Here is a 24,302-nt window from a genome sequence, read left to right as displayed (position 1 = left end):
CTAACATACACATTTGAACTACCTGCTTGTAACATGGACTGCCCTCATACATGCTCCAAATTACTACCACTCTGTAACACATGGCCTGACAGTCGCCCAAATGGTGGACATATTGTCATATTTATCTCCCATGTTGCTCAAGAACACAACAAGCATGTGGCCTAGTACTCTGTTAGTGATAGTTGCCTCACTTACCTTAAACACATGCCTTTATTGACCTGGAAAGGGTAGCCTCACTCTGGCTCTGCCTCTACAACAAGGCTGACACCCCTCTCACACGTACTCCTACACTTGTTGTCCGCCAAAGTGTTCACACTGTCTGCCTATGCCTATTACCTGCAGCAGTAGCTGCAGCCTATAGCACACCCATCTCTATGTAAAAATTGGTGATACAGACCTACCCTCTGCGATAAAGTAGTCTCATCACCCCAGTAATGTCCAGCACAACATACCAGAAAGGTCTCCTAATTTACATGAAGATCTTATATATTGTACTGTAGCTGCATGTGATTGGCTGATGATAGTGCAGATCAGCTGTGTTGGGTGCAATTAGAATTTCAGAACCACAGAATGGTTAAGAGGGAATCACCTGCTGATAAGAAGCATATTAAAAAGGCAAGAAGCTGGCTATGGGGAACCATTTTGTATGAGACTTTCCTCCCACAAACCACACTTATGCAATGTATTACCTATCAGCACATATCAGCAGAGGAATACTGCACTCCATCAGATAACCATTTTGTTTACATCAGGATGCAGATGTCTGACTATACTTACTGGGAATAGGGATTACAGGATTAAGCCTTTCTTAGAATTGTGATAATGATATGTCAATGATCTTCAAATTTGTTATACATACAAAGGATGATCAAGACATCAATGGTGGAATGCATATTGTCAATGTGGCACACTTGGATAATGGAACTCTCCCTTTACAGTGATCATAATAGCACACTGCTATTTGTTTAGCATAGTTGGTTTGACATATTATCGGGGGAGGTGTTGACCCTTGTGGACAGACTGCAATAGACTCCAGTGTCGGCTGTATGAATATACAGAAGTATCTGTCATGGCACACATGGGAATACCTCACTATCACTACTATCCTTGTTGTATCCACATTTTTAGTATGTTTGCACACTGTGGAATATGACATGTGTGATTAAGCTGTGGATATTGCCAGCCATTCTTTCCTTGCTGTATCTCTACATAGTGTACTTCCATGATGTGATCCTGACAAGTGTTCCCATGTTGTTGTCTTTCAGGGAACACATATGGGGGAGGCACAACAGGGAATAACAGGAGGCACTGTGGACTGACCTTGTCTGTGATGTCAATGCTACTGGTCATCCAAGCAGGAGATATGAGCAGGTTGGACAAAGCACAACAGACATGATCAACGCTGCACGAAAAGAGCAGCAGATGTAGCTGGGGATTATGGTGCCACTGATGGAGGTCCTGCAGTGGAACAACCATTCTCAGTCACTGAGGAATTCCTGGCAAATCTAGGCACATAAAACAACTCTCAGGCATCCATCACACCCTACATTGTGGATGTGGGTGCCACAGAGTCCGCGGCAGAGGAGCAGAGGTAAGCTTAATTTGATCAGCATTGCAATACTGTAGCATTCAGTGTGGCAGGGCATACATAATCTTACATGGGTGTTGAGTCTGTCTGCTTTTGGTGGGGGGGGGGGTTCACTGCAGTTTGACTGTCACACAGAGTTTGACCAACATAACAATTAACACAGTAACAACTGTAAGTGTGAACTATATGGATGTATTACCTTGTAGTGGTGCAACATGCGGTGGTACTGACATTACCTCTCCCTCAACTTTTTACAAGTCTGTCAGGTATTGACCAAGTCCATGGTCCTGCTCCTGGTAAGCATGAGACTGTTTTATTCTAAATGTAGGTTTACAACAGTGTAATCTCTAGACTGTCATGCCAGGTCTGCTGCCTGCATTGCTGTACTGTCAGAATGATTGCCAACTGCACACATATATTCTGACTGTACACATGTTAGACTCATACCTATGCCTTGTAGGTGTGACCACACTGATAGATGTGATGGTATTGTCGGGACACTACAGAGCCCTGGTAACCTCCCTGCATCACCTGGCCTTCATGGTTTTTAACAAGGAGTCCGACCATGACCCTGCACTCCTGAATGCCCCAATGCTGCACCTGAAAGTGCGAACCCTCTCCAATGCCTGCCATTGTATCCTTTAGAGACAGAACTCAAATGGATTATGCTGTATTCTCACCTATTGGGCTTAAAATAGCCTGTTTTTCTGCCCTTACATGCCACTGTGCAATATTTAAAACTGAGGCACATCGCTTAGCACCTCGCAAACCAGCACAGCTGAGCTAAGCAGAGCAAAAACTGGAATACACCAAATGCTTGGTGGTGCTTAGCAGTACGCAAACCAGCCAAGTGATGCCAACAGTGCATAAACATTATCAGCCATTATTTTGTTTATGCAGTGCTTAGCAGGTCTTAGCAGAGTTTAGCTGAGCACAGCAGGCCAGTATTTAAAAATAATTTGCATAATTTCTATTTTGAACAAAAATTCTAACTTGCTCTTCCATGTATTCAAGCCCTGCACCTACTGCAAATAAGGCTATAACTATACTCATTTAGCTACTTGGATATTTTGAATTCTGCTATACTTTTACATATACCTCTGAGCTGCCATTAAGAGGTGTTGAGCACTGCACCGTGACGTGCAAACCCACTCAGCCATGCTTAAACATGACCTTTAAATAAATACTTAAATATATCCAGTTTTTATTTTTAGATGTCTGGCAGGTATTGCGGCACTGCTTAGCACTGCTGTGCTCCATGCCACACCACGCAAGCATGCTTTCTAAAAAAATAAAAATAAAAAAAATAGATAAATTGCATTGTTATAATACAATTGGATGGTGCAGGGAGTGTGTTACTCACCTGTGGACACAGTTAGCACCACACTTCCTACACAGATTCAATAACCATGTTCCACAGCTCTCCCTAGCCAATGTGCCATGATTAATATGCATGCTGCACTGCTGAGAGTGAACCATGTATATGGACATGGTAACATTCCATGTAGGCTCTACACTATGCCTGCACAGATTTTATTAAATCTAAGGGTTAATTTAACACTGCCATTCGAGGTCTCTGTCATCACAATTTTTGTTTTTACATTTCATCAGAAATCTATAATGTTCGTTAGTAAAACTTTAAAATGCATCTGTTTATTTATTTCCTTTTGATAACCAGGGTAGTTTATAAGGAGACCTGGGGTGCATTTTATATAAATGAGAATATTTGGCAAGGCCATCAGGAAAATTCCTCTACTCTTTTCCTGTTTTTTTTTCAGGGACAGAAAACTGATGTATGACAGATAATGGAAAGGAGAGGAATGCAATATCTGATGTTGATGAGTCTATGTTTTAGATGGAAGTAGCAAAATAGAAGTTGCGGAATTTTAAATGAATGCTTTATCAGCTGAAGATTTGTTGATGTTCGATGTACAAAATTAATTAATAATTTTAAGTCAGAGAAAGTTTAAGATATAAAATAGAAGATGTCACAGAAGAATATGAAGATGGTGCTGTAAGTCTCCAAGACAGAAAATGCAGCATAGAATGCACATCAAGGAGGTGATGGACAGCCATGCCAGTTGACTCAGAAGCAGTGACAGAGGACAAGCATGTAAATATTCAGGATGTAGAACAGCCTGAAAAATCACATGATAAAAACTGCCCAAGAAGTGAAAAAATATGCAGTAGAAGCACTGAGGGTCAATCAGCAGTCTAGAGAGCAACGTGGATGGGGAGATTATTCTTCCATAAAGTATTATGGAATAGGGGAAGTTGTCAGCCATTACTTTAGGAGGGAATAAAATAATGAAACCAATGAGTATTAATGGAAAGAACATTAGTTCATCAATTATAGTAAAGTTATGTGATACTTTAAAGGTAAAGCTAAATGTAATTATGCCTGCGGGATAAATGTTTCCTATGGTGAAAATGTATCCAAAATAAACGTGAACAGTGTGAGCAAAGAAGGCATGGTAAAGCAGATTGCAAATAAGTACACAGCAAGTGTTGACAAGAATGTCATTAATGGATGGACTAAGACATTTCTGGAGAAGAAAAAGAAGAAAGTGTAGAAACAGAACATAATCTGGTAGAAGGAGACAAAGAGGTAGAACATGAAAGTTTAAATGAGCTCAGGCAGTAAAAAGAATAGTTGTTTGCTAAACAAACTAATACATTAATTAATAAATAAACACAAATAAAATATTTGGAAAAACAGTGAAAGAAGTGAAGGAGGATGTAGCTTTAAGTAATGCTGTTGGTGGTTCCCAACTACAGAGGGAGATACACGGAAAGAAGTATCGTCAGATGTGGTTGATTCTATAAAAAAGGGTTGATAAGAAGAGCAAAATACAATATCATTGACCCTTATGTAGCTTTTTTCAGGGAGAATTTATCTAAAAATGCAAGGGAAAGTGTAGGATTCAACATGATATTGTGATAGAGCAGTTCCAGGATTGACAAAAATAGACAGCCAGTGTATTTAGGTGCTGCTGATATACACATTTGTGATGTTGTAGAACAAGTATATTAGCAAACTGGGGCAATGAAAAAATCATCTTACTGTTAAATGGCTCAAGTTAGTTTTGCTAACAGTTAATAGAACAGTAAAATGAGATTCCAGTTTTTACATTAGTGTTCCATCTAAATAATATTTAATTTTTCAAATAATAATTACATCATAAAATGTATACCATTTTTACACATCTGCTGCATTTGTAATATAGGAGAGCAGATTTATAGCCAATTTTTATATGGCCACAAAAATGCTTGACGTAGAATTAAGAGATTGAAACTGGGAGAAAGTCAATTTTTTTCTTAGAAGGATGATTCCTTTCTTGACTGTAACATTCCTTCATAGTGTGCAACTCTGAAGTCTAACCTCTTATCTTCTGTAATCATACTTGGCAATTTTTTACTATTTCTTATACATAAGCCAAGAAAAGGATGTTTTTTCTTTGAAATTAGAGTATGTTTGTTTTCCTTATGACACCTGCATATACTGTGCATTCAGTGAACAAATGAATGATTTCCTCATATTGTAAGCATTTGATACTGTTTTGCCATGTAATTCATATATGAGATAACTCTTGTAATTATAACTTCAAGATTCCTGTTTTTTTTTTTTTTATTATTTGTAACAAGGCAGGACAATAATTATTTTACCAAGTAGTCTTATAACTAAAACTAAACATGAATGTGACAAATAATTTAGCTGATATTGCCTAAAGAACTTTAATAAAGATAAAAGTTATAATCATCTGCTTCATATGCTTCCAATTTTTCCAAGCTGCAAAGTAATGATACCATTTATTTGTTTATTCTCTTTTAAGTCTCATGACTGGTATAAATTTGTCTTCTTACATCCCTTACATTCTGTTTCTTTTAATTACATCATAACATATGGTACCACAAATGAGTGAGACAGTATGTGCATGTGTAGGTTAAGTGTGAAAGCCATGCGTGTCTGTGTGTGTGTGTGTGTGTGTGTGTGTGTGTGTGTGTGTGTGTGTCAAGCTTTTATTACATATCACACATGCATGCATGCACTCACACCCATGGACAATTTAGAGTCCATGATCCACTTGTATTTCAGGTTCTCTTGTGTTATCTGCAACTTTTCTGACATACTGTTTCATGTACATTAAATGAGTTTTGTTTAGGATTACAGTTTAACACTGTAAGAATACATCTGAAGTTGTTAATCTTCTTCCTATTCATCACTGATAGGTTCTGTTCCGAGCCTTTGGAACCAAGTCAGCCTTATACCAAGCTTGTGTGCACCAAAAACTCTCAAGCTAAGCTGCTACCCACAATGCCCTTCACTCAGTTACCTCAGATCTCGTTTGCCATGAAGCCATGTAGCAGTGTTTCACCGAGCTCTCCAGCTAAGTGATTTATCTTTCTAAATTTACAAGTTTTTGTGGAATTTTTTCCTGTTAGTTTCTAGTTCTTTGGTATATTTCTACACTCAGCTCTACCCACAGGTATCCATTTCGTACCATTGTTGGTATTAGCCCTTCTACCCTTGTGGTATCCCAATACCATTGTTGGTATTTCCTCTTTCCTTCACTTTCTTCATTTTCCTCATGCTTTCCTTTTTTGTGTGAGTGTTCACTATTATGTCTGAGAAGAAGTGAACTACAGGGTTTAAACACTGCTCTTCATGCACTGGTAAACATCTGAATAGTGACCTTTATGAAGAGTGTGTGTACTGTTTGGGTGTTCCACATTTGTTGGCGAAACCTCCTTGTGATATTTGTGCCAGCTTCAGTCAGTGGATGCTGAATGAGCGACGTAATAAATTGATCTTGAAGGGTCTGCTTTCTTCCCCTTTTCGGAGGCTATTTCTGTGATGGAGGTCTCATCCCCTCCTTCTGTGGACAAGAAACATCCTCACTTGGATCCCTCTTCACTGGCTGGTGACAGGGGTAAAAGCCATAAGCACAAGGCCCATAAGTCTTCCTCTGAGCACTGTACTGCCTCCTCAGTTCTGACCACCTTGGCTTCAAGTTTGGCTCCAGTGATGCATAACAAGGTCACCTCATCGGCGTCTACCTCAGCCCCGAAGACTATGGTGTCAACTACTACCTCTGTTCTGACCAGTTTGTCTGCTTCTATCTCAGCACCAACATCGCCCATTTCTGTTCCGATGTCGTGCACATCCGAAGGAGCAGCTAGAGCTGCGGGTGCAGGCGTAGTCATGAGACGCCATGCCTGGATGCACATTTGTAACCTCGCGGACTCCTTCAAGTCTTCCTTTTTAAATGTCCCTATCGAACCATCAGCTCTGTTCGGTGCAAAGGTCAAGGATACATTAGCCAGGTGCGAGCAGGACAGGAAGACCTTGTCTGCTATGGGCCTATGCTTTTCCAAACCTCATTGTTCCTTCTCCAGGAACCAGAGGAGTGGGAAGATGTGGCACAAGAAATCTCAAGGTCCTTTCCATGATGTACATGGTGAGGACTCCCCAAGAGGCAGAGGGAGTTCCAATAATAGAAGACACCCCTTTCGGGGCAGAGGGGGTCCCTGGAACCAGGGCTCCAGAGATTCATTCTTGGGTAGACCGTATCAGCGCACCTGAAGTGCTGCCCGATTACTTTCCTTTGGAAGCAGTCGTGTGTGTTTTTCTCTGCACCAAGCTGCCTGGCTCTCTATTACAAACAATCAGTGGGTGCAGAGAATCATTACCAGAGGCTACCATGTTCCCCTAATATCTTATCCAAGACCTCCCGATGTTCCACCCTGTCAAAGGGAGGAGGCAGCTTCCAAAATATGAAAGCTATGTCAAAAATGAGTCATCCAACAGGTCCCCCCAGACCAGTGCAGATCAGGATTCTACTCAAGATTCTTTTTTATGTCAAAAAGATAGGGGACTGAAGGTCCATTGTGGATCTCAGCCAACTAAACAAATCAGTAGTTCAGACCAAGTTCCGCATGGTCACGATTCAATCTATCCTTCCCTTTCTGGGGCAGGGTGTCTGGATGTGCTCATTAGATCTCCGGGTTGCGTATTACCATATCAAGATGGACAAGTGCTCTAGGAGCCTCCTTCGCTTCCGGTTGGGAGCCAGTCACTACCAATTAAAAACCCTGACTTTCGGTCTCTCAACGGCCCCCAGAGTGTTCACAAAATGCCTAGCAGTGGTAACAGCTCATCTGAGACTTCATGGATTCCAGGTGTTTCCATACTTAGACAATTGTCTCCTCTCCGCCCCCACCAAGCGTCTACTGGTCAGGGCCCTCCGCTACACCCTAGCCCTAGCGGAGTCACTGGGCATCACAATACACTGGGAGAAATCCAGCCTTCAGCCCTCACAACAATTGGAATTCATAGGGGCAATATTCAACACCCAGTCAAGTCTGATCTCTCTTCCTCTTCACAGGCTTCAGAGATTAAGGGCACAACTTCAAGTGATACTCTGTTGAAGAAAGGTGTCTGGAAGGGAAGTTCTCCAGTCTCTGGGGTCTATGGCTGCAGCCTCCCTATTGTTCCTCTAGCCAGATTGCACATGAGATTACTACATTGGCTCCTTCAGGCCCAGTGGATATCCAGTCTTCACCCCCTGAGCTCACAGATCCTCATCACCAACACTTGCAAACAAGATCTCCTCTGGTGGATGAGTAGAGATGAAAATCTTTGGTATCGCCCCTTCCAGTCTCCCCAGCCTAGCACCACGGTGATCACGGATGCTTCCCTGATAGGGTGGGGGGTCACTTCCAGGGAAAGCCAGTCCAAGGCACGTGGTCTAACGTAGAGGTCAACTTGCATATCAATGTCCTGGAGTTAAGAGCGGTGTTATTGAATTTGGAAGCTTTCCATCTGCTCCTTCCATCCAGAACAATTGCTATCCAGTTGGACAACATGTCTGTGGTCTGGTACATAAACAAACAGGGAGTGACCAAATCCTATCTCCTATGTCATGAAGCCATGAGAATCTGGCAGTCGACGATAGCTTCCAACCGCTTTCTGATCGCAATGCATATCCCGGGGAACTCCAAAGTGATTGTGGACAAGCTAATCAGATGCATCCTCTGTCCTCACGAGTGGTCTCTCAATCCGAGTGTGGTGGTGGAAATTTTCAGCCATTGGGATCAGCCATGCTGCAACCTTTTTGCCTCCCCCTCAAACACAAAATGCAGCAGCTACTTTGCTCTCTTTCCCCCTCATGAGGAGTCACCAAGAGACACTTTGATTCATGATTGGCCCACAGGTCTCCTTTATGCTTATCCTCCGATTCCTCTGATCCCCCTTGTTCTAAGGAACCTATTCAGTTGAGAAGCAAAGAGATCCTCATTGCCCTATTCCGGCCTCATCAAGTTTGGTTTCCCTTCCTCTGACCTCATCTGCTGCAACCTCCTTTGATCCTAGACACTTGTCAGGACCTCATATCTCACCCACAAGGGCTGACTCCCCCGAATCTGCCACTCTCAAGCTGACAGCTTGGTTTCTCCACTTCTGTTAGTTGCCAGGCAGGAAACCCTCTCTTCACTCTTCACTCATCCGTGATATTATCTTGGCCTCTCATAAACCATCCACCAAGAAACTTTACAGGGATAAATGGAAAAGATTCCCTATTTGGTCACATAATCGGAAGCTAGATCCGTTCTCAGCCCCTGTAGCCACTATTCTTCATTATCTGGCTGAACTTTTCGGCAATGGGGTGTCAACTTCCACCATTCAAGTCCATCTAGCAGTTGTTTCCAACTTCCATAACGGTTCAGATGGAATCCTGCTTATTTCCTCTCACCTTTGCAAGACTTTCCTCAAGGGTATTTTCCACAGCAGGCCTCCCATCAGGCAACCGGTGGAGGCATGAAATCTCTCCTTGGTTCTGCAGTCTCTTCCTCTGCCCCCTTTTGAGCCAGCTGTGACATGTGATTTAAAATTCCTGTCATGGAAATCCTTATTTCTGGTGGCTGAGACCTCAGCCAGATGAATTTCTGAATTGCAAGCATTATGTATCAAGAGCCCTTATCTGATTTTTCATAAGGACAGAGTATCACTTCGTACTAACCCATCCTTTCTTCCCAAGGTGGTTTCTGACTTTTCGATTAACCATTCCATTGAGCTCCATGTATTCTTCCCAAATTATTCAAAGAAGGGGGAATACTGCATACATTCTTTGGATGTTCATAGACAATTATGTTTCTACCTGGACAGAACTAAATCCTTTCGCAAGTCAGACCAGCTTTTCATTTCCTTTGCAGGTCCTAGAATGGGAGGTGCAGTATCGAAAGTTACTTTGTCTAAATGGGTCAGAGATTCCATTGCCTTCTCATATTCACTTATAAATGACTCTAAGCCTGGCTAAATCAAAGCTCACTCAACTAGGGCTATTGCAGCATCGGTTGTCTTCCACTCTAGGGCCTCCATGGATGACATTTGTGCAGCTGTCATTTGGGCTAAGCCCCATACCTTTATCAAGCATTACAAACTGGATCTGATATCCAGGGGAAGAGCAGCCTTTGGTTCAATGGTTCTCAGGAATTTTTTTTATTTTTTTATTTATTTTTATTTCTATTTTACATTTGTTGACTGGGCTAGTCTAACTGGATATATGTCCATTTTCAGTAGAGGCCCGGGGAGAAAAAATCCAAGCATAGCCAGTGAGATAAATATACATTATATGAAGTAGAAACATGAGTTGCAGTACATTGTTTAGATTATACATGATAATAAGTTGTTGACATAGTAGTTGGTTCTGCAGTTCTAACCATCCCAGTTGTTTGAGGTTGTGGCAGTGGTGGGTTCTGAATGGGGCGCCAGTGTGACAAATCTGGCAATGTTATTATAGCCGGTTGTGAGTTTGTTAAGGTTATTTTTAGATAGATTGGTATAAATGTCAGAGGCATAAAACAGAGTAGAGATAAGGTGGGTCTAGGCAATAGTAGATCTAGCTAATGATGTAAGGAAGGGTTTAATTCTATAAAGGGAGCCTAGTTTTCTGTTGATAGATTTTATAGTATTATTAATATGATCATCATAACTGAGGTTGTGGTCTATTGTAATTCCCAGGAGTCAGGTTGTAGTGTCAGGAGATATGCTAGTACCATTGTTAGAGGTTACTGTGAAATGAATTGGTGGTGACTTTTGGGTAGGAGCAAAAATCAATAATTTCATTTTTTTGGGGCTCAGGAGGAGGCAATGTTGCATGAACCAGTTTTCAACAATATTAAATACTGTGTGTGTGGGGGTTTGGAGTGATGTTATGGATTTTGCAGAAGATATTAAATTAGAATCATCTGCATATTGTATGCAGGTGGCTTGTGTAATTTTGGCATTTAGATCATTAATAAAAACTGAAAAGAGAAGAGGGCCTAAAATAGAGCCTTGAGGTACTCCAACGTTAACAGGGAGGGGTATAGATTGTTATCCCAAAACACTGATTGCTGTCTGTTTTCCAAATAGGATTTAAACCAAAGTAATGCTTGTGAATCAAGTGATAGGGCTTTTAGTATATCAATAAGTAGGTGATGGTTAACCATGTTGAAGGCTTTTGAAAGATCAATAAATAGTGCAGAGGAAAGAGAGTTATTGTTACGATTTTTGTTTATACAGTCAGAAAAAGATAGCAGGGCAGTGGTGGTACTATGGAATGGCCTAAATCCATGCTGACAGTTAGCTAGTAAATTATTGTGGAGGAGGTGGCCAAGTAGTTGTTGGTGGATGCCTTTTTCCATTATTTTAGCTATTGGAGAGAGTAAGGCAATTGGTTGAAAGTTAGAAATCTCAGTATAAGCACCACCCTTATGTAAAGGGATGATATGGGAGACTTTCCAGATGGAAGGGATTGTGCTTTCTGTAATCGTTCTATTTATAAGGATGGAAATGGGATAGGCAATGGCTTTAGCTGCTATTTGTAGGTATTCAACTGGTAGACAGTCAGCTGAAGGGGTGCATGGTTTAAGTTTTTGAAGGAGGGTGCAAATGAGGGATGTAGGTACAGGTTGTATATGAAAAGAAGGTGTGGTGATTAAAGGGCTAGTGCTGACAGGGAATAGTGTATTAGCTAGAGTTTGGATGGCTTCAGTAAAGTAGTTGCTGAAAGCATCAGCAATTTGCTTAGAGTTATTATGGCTGATACCTGATGGGGCTGGAGTTTTTGCGTGACCTGGCTGAAGTAGTCTGTTAATGCCTGACCAGAACTTTTGAGGTTTTTGCTGGTGGGTTTGTTGGAGGTGAAAGTAAAAGTTTTTTTATTGAGCAGAATTGCTCTTTTTGTGGCATTTCTTAACTGTTTACAGTAAAGGTGGTCTGATGGGTTTTTAGAGGCTCTCCATTTGGCCCAAATTTTATTACGTAGGAGGATCTTTTGGCTAGTTTCTTTTGTGAGCCATGGGGCAATTTTGATCTTTATTTGGGTAGAGCGAGCTGGAGCATGGTATTTTAGAATTTGTAGGAATTTTGTATTAAAGTAGGCCACTGCTTCATCAAGTTGAAGATGATGTAGTGGTGACCAGTCACGCGCCTTAAGTTCATTTTGGAAGCTCTCTGGATAAAAGTGTTTTTTAGAGCTTGAGGTTTTAAAATTATTTGAATTTGGGCTATGGGTTTTTTGTTTAATTATGTAAGTTAGAGTGTGGTCAATGATGTCATCTGGAAGGTTACTTGGTTTATATGTGTCAGGATGGCTGTTTATAAGGATCTAGTCTTGGGTGGTTTCCTTACCGCCTGGTTTATGGATTCTAGTAGGGGTGGTTATTATTTGGGAAAAACCTATAGATTTATGTGGGAGATAGGATTAAGGAAGCTACAGGTAGCCCAGGTTATATTAAAAACCCAGTTTATATTAAAGTCACCTATCACTATGATAGATTTGTAGTTGTTGATTTGAAGTTTAGCGGTAAGGGTTTCAGCATTAGTGTCTGAGGGTAGGTGCACTTTGAAGGATGTAACTTGCAGTTCTGATTTATAGAGAATGGCTACACTCCCACCCTTTTTGGTTTTGCAGTCACATCTCAGGATATTATATCCAGGAGGTGTAATTTTCTGGTCTTGAGATGAAGGCTTTAGCCATGTTTCTGTAATACAAAGGGTAGGTGCACTTTGAAGGATGTAACTTGCAGTTCTGATTTATAGAGAATGGCTACACTCCCACCCTTTTTGGTTTTGCAGTCACATCTCAGGATATTATATCCAGGAGGTGTAATTTTCTGGTCTTGAGATGAAGGCTTTAGCCATGTTTCTGTAATACAAAGGATATTAAATGAGTGCACTTCTAAGACTGCATGAAGGTGGGTGATTTTATTGTTAATGTTACGGATGTTGAGGTGGGCTATCAGGAGAGAGTTAGAGGGCCTTATTGGGGTAAATGTAGTCAGAGAAGATTGGTTGTGTGAGCCACTGGTAATTTTATTATTGGGGCCAGGGTTTGGATGAATATCACCATCTAATAGGGGGTGTTGTTGAGGTCTTTGTATAATTTTTAGAATTTTGTGATAGTTATTAAGAGTTTTCTTGTCTTGGAAGTAAGTAACATGGGTCGATCTGTGATACTTTGGAAGTGTATAGATAGAAGTGGAGGTTATGTTTATGTGGTTGAGGGAGTTTACATGAGAAACTGATTGAGTTTGCTGGTGGGGGTGGTGATGTTCAGTCAGTGAGTAATGTTCATAGCTGGTTAGAGTATAGGGTATAGTTAGAGAAGCTATAATAGTAGTTAAGAGTAATAGGTTTGTGTATTTAGTTGTTTGTATTGAGGTCATTAGGATGAGTTGGAAAGTAGTTAGGTTAAGTTGAGGGAAATAGTATACTATAGGCTAATATAAAGGTGACAGTAGCAGAGAAAGCTGTATATAGTTATCTTAAAGGATGATTAGAGTGGAGAGGGTAGGGAGGGGACATATAAGGTGTAAAGTAGCTTTGAGGAGTGATAGGAATTGGAGGTGGGACACTTAATTAGAAGAAGTCACTGATAGGGTGTCGAGGGGAAGGGGTGTGGTTGCAGAAGTATAAGGTAAGCTGCACTGGGGGTGGGTGGAATTTGGAGGAAGGGTAGGGGAGTGAAGTGAGCACGCAGGGTGAATGAAGCGGGTAGGACCAAGTAAAGGAAGAGCTACCAGAGACAATCAGTGAGCAGCTGATACCTGAGATAACTCTAGGGGATCCAGGTGAGTGGGGAGTCCTAGTACAACTAATAGAGATACAATGGATAGAGTGGAATAAAATTTACTTTAGCTAAGTAGTAGGAGAAATAATAGAAACAGTCAGTTAGAGCTAAGAAACTAGATTGTAGACAATAATGTAATCCGAGAGTGAATGGGTATGAGATACAACACAAGCCTGGTGTAGTATGTCACCAAGTTGACAAGAGTTAAGACTCAGTAAAACTAGTGATGTATAGAAAGGTAGAAAAGAAGGAGCAAAGGAAAGAGGACTATATCCCTATGGGATAGAGCTGGGTATGGCTGCTGGGTACCTGGTTTCAGGAGCTTGACTGAAACAGACACTAGTTTAATTTAGGATTATTTAAAAACAAATACAGCTACACAATTTGGTCAAGGGGTGGAACATACTTTTCTTAAATCCTTTGGAAGTTAGGAATAAGAGTATTGACCAACAGGTTCCTTTAGGGATGTAGTAGAGTCAGCTGAACTTATTTGTAGGGGTCCTTACAGACCAGGCAAGATGGCTTTCAGGTCTTACTGCAGGCTAGGCAGTTAAGTTTTCTTAAATCCTTTGGAAGTTAGGAGTAAGAGTATTAGCCAACAGGCTTCTTTAGGGATGTAGGAGAGTTAGCTGAACTTATTTGTAGGGGTCCTTACAGACCAGGCAGGACAGTTTTCAGGACTTACTGCAGGCTAGGCAGTTAAGTTTTCTTAAATCCTTTGGAAGTTAGGAGTAAGAGTATTAGCCAACAGGTTTATTTAGGGATGTAGGAGAGTTAGCTGAACTTATTTGTAGGGGTCCTTACAGACCAGGCAGGACAGTTTTCAGGATTTACTGCAGGCTAGGCAGTTAAGTTGGAATGTTCTTCCATAAGGGCCACCCTGGTTCTCCAAGTAGCTGGGGATTCTGTCCCATCAGTAATGAATAGGAAGAAGATTAACAACTTCAGGTAAAGAAGTTATGTCTTACCATAACCTTCCATCTGAGTTGTTGATCTTCTTCCAGTCATCACACCCTCCCACCGACCCCCTACAAAGGTTCCTGGTGGATCTTCTGGGTCTTTGTGGTGTCTTAGGGTTTCTGCACAGAGATGGCTTCTGACTTGTTGTTTCTTCTATATGTTGCATGCAAACTCGATCTGAGGTAACTGAGTGAAGGGTATTGTGGGTACCAGCTTAGCTTGAGAGTTTTTGGTGCACGCAAGTTTGGTATAAGGCCGATTCGGTTCTGAGGACTTGGAACCAAACCCATCAGTGATGATTAGAAGAAGATCAACAACTCAGATAGAATGTTATGGTAAGACATAACTTCTTTTTTTAGTCTGATATAATTACACTATTCTTTACCTGGTGAACAGCTAAACTTCTGCAAATGGATCTCACTAGCTGCTGTAGTTTTGTAGCTTTGTTCTGTTATTAGCGGTGACAACAGTTTGCATATCCTTTCATATTATGTGTATGTATGTCTGTGTGTATACGTATATGTATATATATATATATATATATATATATATATATATATATATATATATATAGCGAGAGAGAGAGATTATTTGCCCATTCAGACCAAATTATTGCTGAAACTGGACATCTTACTTTGCTAAAATTCCTGTCAACAATAAATAAGCAATCCGTTTTAATATAATAATTTTATTTTCTGCATTTCTACATACTTACTTAAAACAGAAAGGCCGGTTAAAAAGTGTACTGTCATCAGTTACATTTTGCTAATACAAGAGTATGTACATTGGCAATAATCCATTGACAAGGCCATACTGCTTTGTGGCCTTCAGTCTTTTCCAGCAGCCATACATCATACTCAGCATACAAGTCTCAGCAACCACTTGATGGAAAAGAGCAAAAAACTGTTGTTAACAAGGGAGCATTTACTTTCAATGTGAATTAATTAGTAGTCTCCCTGTGGCTTTGGGAAAGGCCACACAAGATGCTAGCTTGTCCGTTCCCAACTTGGAGGGGGAAAAAATGTGTCTCACTACCAAAATAGTTCACAAAAGATGTCTTTCTGTTTCCACCTTAAGCTAATAGTTTCCACACCTTACAGTGTAACAGGGTTTATTTGCTTTATCACTGAGGTAGCACTGAATAGTTTCTGGGATGGGACAATAACAGCAACCTGGGCTGAAAGCAGTTTGATTGGTACAAATGTTTCAGCAAACAGAATCAAGCTAGCTGGGAAATCAAAACTTGGTGCAGGCAAAGGGGGTGATATGGATCAGTGAGCAGGTGAAGGAAGGCATGCATAAGGAATTTAGATTACCACACAGAGAAAATAAACCTGATGAAACTAAGCATACGGGTGCAGACAAGAATGTGTTGAGTGAAGAACAAGAACATTTCCTGTGTTAAATGAAGCAGACTGATGTGTTGTTGCCCTGCTGTGAAAGTTAAAGGACAGTACTAGTATGACTACTTTTACGTGGTGCAGTGGTGGCTATTATACACAGCAACCAACCTAGTTTCAGCATGCAGGAATGTCAAAATTCTTTAATAAACAAATTACTGTTTTGCAAAGTGTCACACATTTTCAGAAGCAAGGGAATTTTGATCTGCTTGTTTTACTGCTCGCTAGTTACAGCTGATGTTTCAGTGTCTCAGAAGTGCATAAAAACACAAATTAGACTGGGCTTCCTACCTTTAGATTGAAGCATTTAACTTCAGTCAACTGTTGATCGCACAAAATGTGTCAAACATACAAACTGGTGACAGCTGGAAAGGTAAAGAGATTGTCTTGCATTTACATCATTTAATGGGACTACAGACACTGTAATGTACAGACAATGGGAGTGCAGACACTTTCAAGGTATAGGTTCAAAGATTTTTGGTGCTACTAATAAATATGCCTTTTCTCTCTCTGGCAGCTTTTTAGTTTTTATTATATGGGTGGGAAGAAAAAAATGAAAGAGGCAAAATAAAAAATGCTTTCCCACTGTGAATGTAAAAGGTATGCAACAAATTCAAAAAAGACAAATGTTAGAAAGGAAGAGGTCCACGTTGATTACATTATGTTTAGTAATTGTTTTAAGAGTAGGAAATGGGTTGAGGAAAAAAGCAGGAGATGGACTAAGGAAGAAATTGATTTCACAGATTAAAAACTACTACACGAATGGTTGATTATAAAAATAGGGTATTCAGAGGGATTATAAAAATAGAGTATTCAGAGGGAAGGACAGAGAATAATATATTGTAGGAAAAGATGAAGAAAGGTTTCAGGAAGCTGTTATACAGGTCATTGAGTTAAATTTCTTCAATCGTTAACTCCTCAATGCCGAAGTGCAAAACACTGATGAGGTTTTCTGTAGAAATCAATGCTAGTGTGGTATCTGTGTGTGCACCTGCAGAAATTCCTTTGTTTTGGAATGTTTTTCCCTTCTTCTTGTTTGTACAACTGTGAAGTTAGCGTGTGTGTGTGTGTGTGTGTGTGTGTGTGTGTGTGTGTGTGTGTGTGTGTGTGTGTGTGTGTGTGTGTGTGTGTGTAGATAATACATTTTACTGTCCTTTTTATTTCCATGCCCAGTGAGATGTTGAGAATGATATGAATACTATTAATGGCCAGAACAGGAATTATGACCAGGTGAGAGGCTGATCCATTAACATGACCAGTGCTGCTGAAGGTCATACCTCCTGCCTGGCATAAAAACTAAGGACAACATCAGGTGGCCCATGGACTAAACCACCTCTGGCAGAGATGAAGGAGTACCTTGCCTTTCTCCATGTGGTATTGACATGCCTGAACACCATGATAGAGTCCTGGATATGGGATCTCAGCTAAACCAGCTACCAAGAGTAACCACTGGAGATGTCCCATGTTTGTATGACTGGATGAGATCAAGTATCTGCATACTGGGCAAAAGTGTGCTGTAGCGCACACACAAAGGCATTATCAAATAAGGTCATCAGCAGGCCTTTCAACTCAGAGACCACCAGCACAGGGTATGTTACTTAGCACTCCACCATACCACTACAAAGAATAGGATTAATTCATTCACTGGTATACAGCAAGTCACAGACAGAGCAACCTGGCAAGGGATGCCCCCCCAGCCCTTAGTGTAGGCATACTTGGCTGTCAAAAGCACCAGCATGTGGGTGTCCCAAGATATATGTATCATGCTGTTGACTGTGTACTCCATGGGTATAATCACTCCACCTGCCATAGCTTTCATAGTGTCCATGGCTTGGTGTATGTACATGACCAACACACATGGAGAAGCTAACAATACCACAATCCTTGCTGAGATGGTAGGTGTTTTATGAGGTATGCATGGTGACCTCTGGGATTGCATGTCTCACATGTGTGATATCATTGACATATTGCATGGGGAGTTTGCATGAAGCAGCTGTCCCTGAGCACACAGGCATCATCGCAAATACACCTGGAGCAGCTTGTCTAACTCTTTCACCAGTGCTGTTGACCACTGCAGAAGGAGGAGACCAAAGTCAGGCACATGTAATGTTACCACTCTAACCCCACTATCCAGTGTGGGGAAAAGTACTGAATGAAGTGGATGTCCATGAAGAGAGGGTGCTCATGCCAAACTGATTCATGGCAGGGTGCATCACTCACATCACAGAGCACTCCTTTCTCTCTGCTTTATTGGATAATGCCAGTGACCCTCACAGGAGAGGACACTCACATGGACGGGTGCATACGTGAGATGCACGCACATTTCTAGCTGGTGCCTTGGATCTGCCTGTATGCTCTAACCACAGTGTTTCCACATTTGCTGAGGCTTTGTCCCCAAGCACACATACACTCAGATGTCTACATGTTTGTTACTTCAGTAGCCTATGTCTGATGCACATTGGGGCCAGCCTATGCAAGGCATAGCACATCCTGAGTGAAAGTCTGCATAATCATTTTTTTTTTCTTTTCTTTACTGTATACTGCTTCTTTCCAGTCCATTTTTATGAACCAGCCTCTGACTTTTAGCCAGTGTCATGGCATAATGCATCCTCCTTTACATGGCCTAGTTCCTCTCCATAACCATCTCCTCCATAGGTTCCTCATAAAGCTCCTCCTCTACTGCCTGTGTGAGACTCCCTCTCCAAATTGTCTCTGCACAGCTGCAGCTTTTTGCATACCAAAATGTTGTGTAACATAGTACATACTGAGAATATCTCACTGCTTGTGGAAAGATCACATTGAAAGGTACCCTAAATACATCCAGACAGCAGAAGTAGGCCTTAAACAGTCCAAATAAATATTTGATGATGATCTGGGTTTGTGACAGGGCATAGCTGTAGCCATTCTCTGCCATGGTTTCTGGATCTGTAATATATGTCTTACGTAATCAGTCCGGGGCCTGTGATGCATCATTAGTAAGAAGCCCTGGGTGAAATCACCTGCACAAACCACTATTATATGTGGCATATGCAATATGTGGAAGTTGTGGGTACTATCTAGGTATCCCATAGACACATTGTATATTATACCCTGCTCTGCATCACAGAGTACACGGCAGGTTGACAGAGTGGAACTCCTTACAGTTGATATAACATCTTCTTTGTTTCCCAGTTTTGGACTTTTTTGTAGTGTGAGAGCATTCTATGATTCACAGTTTCTCAGGGAAATAGATTATATCATAGAAAGCCAAACTAATGTCACTGCTTTCCACTGTGGTGCAAGGCAATCACATATGACCACCCCCCACATGCTGTAGCATGGTATTGAGAAAGTGATGGAGTATTCTCAAGGTAGATTATTGAGATACACCACACTATCTCCTGCTAGTCAGTACAAAGTATCCCTAGTTAATTTTCACAAAGCCTGCTATAGATTGGTATCCACAAGAATAGGTACTCCACACATCCCACGAGCTTGCATGTGAGGCAACATATCTTAACCAGCTCCTGCATGGTGCCTCTGTTCACAGAACAGCAGTCCACCATGCCAGTGTCTTGGATGGCATGAAATTTTAGACATGGACAGATGACACAGCAACAAAAAGGGTGATGATGTCGAACACGGTGACTAATAGCAGCAAGTATTGTCTACTGCAGATAGAGGTTTACCAGAACTGCTGCAACTACCACATACATGTTTTCACAATTTACTGCTTATAACTCCAAGATTTCACTGCAGTCTTAACTCTGGAGATAATGCTTCTAGTCATGGTAGATATGTGTGTATATATAAATATATATATATATATATATATATATATATATATATATATATATATATATATATATATATGGGTCTACTTTGTTTCACCTAACTTCCAATTCACTGACTTTCATTTCACTGACCCCAGTTCACTGAAATTTCATTTCACTGACACTTCATTTCACTGACAGTTCATTTGACTGACAAGTATTATTAGCAAGAAAATGGAATATGCCCCCTTCCCCACTGTAGTGTGACCCTGGAGTTAGAATATATAGTTGGGGGGGTGTGGGGGGGCGCAGCCCCCACTTCCTTTCATATGATATTGTTAAGTTTTGATATAATATTGCTTAGTAAAAGAAAAGTAAGTGGGGGGCTGTGCCCCTCACACCCCCCAACTATATATTCTAACTCCAGGGTCGCACTACAGTGGGGAAGGGGGCATATTACATTTTCTTGCTAATAATACTTGTCAGTCAAATGAACTGTCAGTGAAATGAAGTGTCAGTCAAATGAAATTTCAGTCATTTGGTCTCAGTCAAATGGGAGTCAGTGAACTGGAAGTTAGGTGAAACAAAGTAGACCCATATATATATATATATATATATATATATATATATATATATATACACATACACACACACACATACACACACACACTATATATATATATATATATATATATATATATATATATATATATATATATATATATATATATATATATATATATATATACGTATACACACACACACACACACACACACACACACACACACACACATATATATATATATATATATATATATATATATATATATATATATATATATATATATATATATATATATATATATATATATATATATATATATATATATATACACACACACATAATATATATAAATATCGGAATCATTTAACCATATTATTTTCCCTTATCCACAGAGGCCATCATTTTAATACTGTTGCTCATTAACATCTAGTTATTCTGTAATTAGCCTACTATGTGTTTTGCAGAAATTTTGGGGCTTCCCAACTCATGCTTTCGGTTTCTGTGAAGCAGCACATACACCCTGTGCAAGACTGTTTGTTATGCAAAATCATATACTCTGATGTGTAAATGTTTCTGAATCCCAGAGTATATCTTTGCTATTGTGCAAATTGTTTGTGAATGCAGTTTATATTATGCTTACTGTATTTCTAGCATAAAATGTTATTCTTTTTAATTGACAAAACAAGAACAAAGGCTAAGAAAACATATGGGCTGGATTAAGAAAGCATTCCTGCATCATGAATGTGCACAATGAGCACCTGCACACCAGGTATGTGTCATTCAGAGACACATGAAATTTAGTGAGAAATGTCAAGCAGAATGGTTAGGCATGGTATATGCTAATGGTCATATAATGACACAGTAATGAAAACATTGTTAAAATGAGCAGCTACGGGCGTGCAAATGATGCAAAATAAGTTGGTAGAGTGATTCATAAACATATAAAAGCCAAGAAATAGAGCTACACCTACTGTAAATTTGAACTTGGGTGATGAATATTCACATTTGTGCTAAGGGAATTGTTAAATAATGTTATTGGTTGCTGCAGCATTAGCAAATGTGTATCTGGAGTATCTAATTTTCACTGCTGTTTTAAATGGTGCACATTGTCACTCCAGAAGTGATTGACTATCCAAACATGTATAATGTTTCTTGGACTCCACAATGCCAACATTGTGGACCAGAACAATGTGGATATGAAATTGTGAACGAGTGCTGGCCTTGTCTGCAGCCCCATGAGATTGTGGAGTACCTCTCCCAGATGCTACTAAAGTATATGTGGGTTTTTATATATTAGCTACAGGGAGCTTTCAGCAACTTGATGGTGACACACTGGAGATAGATTACTCCATCAGTTTTTCAATGCCATGCTTCAGCTTATGGAAAAGCATATGTAGTTCTCATGTACCCTTAGCTGAACATAAGCAAAAAGAATATGGTGGAATGATTCAGAGACATATATATATATATATATATATATATATATTTATATCTATATATATATATATATATATATATATATATATATATATATATGCATATATATATATATATATGTATATATATATATATATATATATATATATATATATATATATATATGGGTCCCCTTCACATGGTCAACATTTCAGAAAGCCGAAGACCATATGACCAAGACCATAAGATCGTCTTTTGAAATGTTGACCATGAGGAACGTGCATCTCCGTACAGTAGGGAATGGAAAGATTTCCATCTTCCACACTGTAGTGCGATCTCGGAGTTCGTATATTTAAGTTTTGGTTGGTGTGGGGGGCGGAACCACAGGGGGTGCAGGTGGCTTGCCACCCTGCTAGCAATGTTTAGGTAAATTGTTGTTGTGTTTTTTCTTTCTTTTTTTTTTACGTGATCAACATTTTAAAAGTCGATCATATGGTCTCGGCCATATGATCTTCTGCTTTGTAAAGTAGATCTATATATATATATATATATATATATATATATATATATATATATATATATATATATATATATATATATATATAAGACAGATGAGGAAACACCATGTCGAAGTTTTATGATATAACTCACTTTCCTGATGTACTCTGTTCCTTAGACTATGTCCACATTGAAATAAAGGCCTAACCTTGTGAACTGGGAAGGAATTATGTGAACTGCAAACATTATGACTCCATCAACTGCCAGGTGGTTTATAATGTAGAGGGTATCGTCTATAATGCATATGACACACCTGTGAAATATAAAATTGTTTTGTGAGTGGTGGCTTTCATCAAGGGCATCTTGATGGTGATGCCAGACACACCCTGAAACCCAAGTTGATGAGAACCATCACAATGCACAGAATCAAACAAACCAGGCATACAACCATACCCGATTTCAGACAAAGAACATTACTGAGCATCTGTGTGGGCTGATAAAGGGAAGCTTTTGCTGTCTGGATTCATTTGTTGGTGCCCTGCAGTTTGACCCTGTCACCTATGCAAAAATATTTTTAATGTATGCAGTGTTGCACAATATAATACTTAGGTTGCAGTTACAGTAGGGTGGGCACATGCAGGTGCAGCAGCCCCAGCACACTAGGCAGCATTAGCTGTCAGACAAGGAGTAATCAGCAAACCAGGCAGCATTAGCTGAGTCAGACAAGGTGTAAGAGTAGGACCCAGCAGCAGGGGATAATTATTCCTGATGGAGGCAGTTGCAGTGTACTGCTCTCAGGCAAAGAAGCAGTGGCTTGCAGATGGCATCAGAACATTGTAGAAAAGAGTAAAGAAGATACACTGTAGTCAAAAGAATGCATGCAAAACCAGCACTAGCACCCTGGACTCGGTTCACTAGGTTGCCCCCATCCCCTCAGTTCTTCTCGTGAAGAACAACATAAAAATAATGACTTAGGCATACAAAACTGAAGAAACCAAATTAGCATCCTGCAGTACAGTACCCTATCTACACCCCATGCCCCACCTCTACCCCACAGCCCTTTAAGTGAAGAGCAAAAAAAAAAAAAAAAAAGAAAAAGTCCACTATTAATCTTATACATTTTTGTCTCATTCGCATATCATATATCACTACCCTTTCTGGTATTGCTATAACATCATCTAAAATTCTTATTTTTTCATTTCATAAGCATTACTGCTCCAAAGCATGTTGCCTTTCCTACCAGCCAAATAATATAGCCCTTCCATACTGCCTGTATTCTTTTCCTTTTTTCTTCTTTGTTACATTTAGTATCTCACAAGCAAAAATAATCCATTTTCATTTTTTACACCGTTCTACCACCACAAAACCTATTATGTATTTTCTAATGTTACTCACATTTAATGCTAAAATTCCTATATCTTTTTTCCTTTTTTATAAGTACTTTATTTCCAGATTTTATTTTTCTTTTCATTCTTGTAAGTCTCCCACTAATTGATTTTTCACTCTCCTGGATTCTCAAAAGCTTGCACGGTGTGAGTGATTAGTGTAAGAGAAAATTTTGCCAATATGGAGGCCGAGCGATCCACGTAGTATTTGTTTGACGTGCGCGAGCGCTCTAGCACTAGTGCTGCATGTTCCCAGCCCCCATATGCAAATGAACCCATTTGCAGGTGAAAACCATGCAAATGATGTAAATCTGCCATCCGGGAAGCAGGAATCAGAGCGTGCAGGACTAGTGTAATATGCAGAAATGTACTCGGTTAGTAACCGAGTACAGTACTGCAAAATCCAAAACGGGGACATGACAGCCCCAAATAAAGGCTGCATATCATTGAGGAACCATGCCAATGGCCAAATATAAGGCCATTAACATTGCAAACAATGCAAAATGTAGAAAATACAACTTTTAGTATATGTTTGCCGATCATGGCCATTGAAGCATAGGGCAGCAGCACGCAAACAGGATCGGTGGGGAAATAAGAAAATAAACCTAAAAAAAGCAGTCTAAC

The sequence above is a fragment of the Protopterus annectens genome, chromosome 1.part0 (assembly GCF_019279795.1).
Source record: "Protopterus annectens isolate FY-2018-M chromosome 1.part0, PAN1.0, whole genome shotgun sequence".
Classification (NCBI taxonomy): domain Eukaryota; kingdom Metazoa; phylum Chordata; order Ceratodontiformes; family Protopteridae; genus Protopterus; species Protopterus annectens.
Note: the sequence above shows the minus strand (reverse complement) of the source record.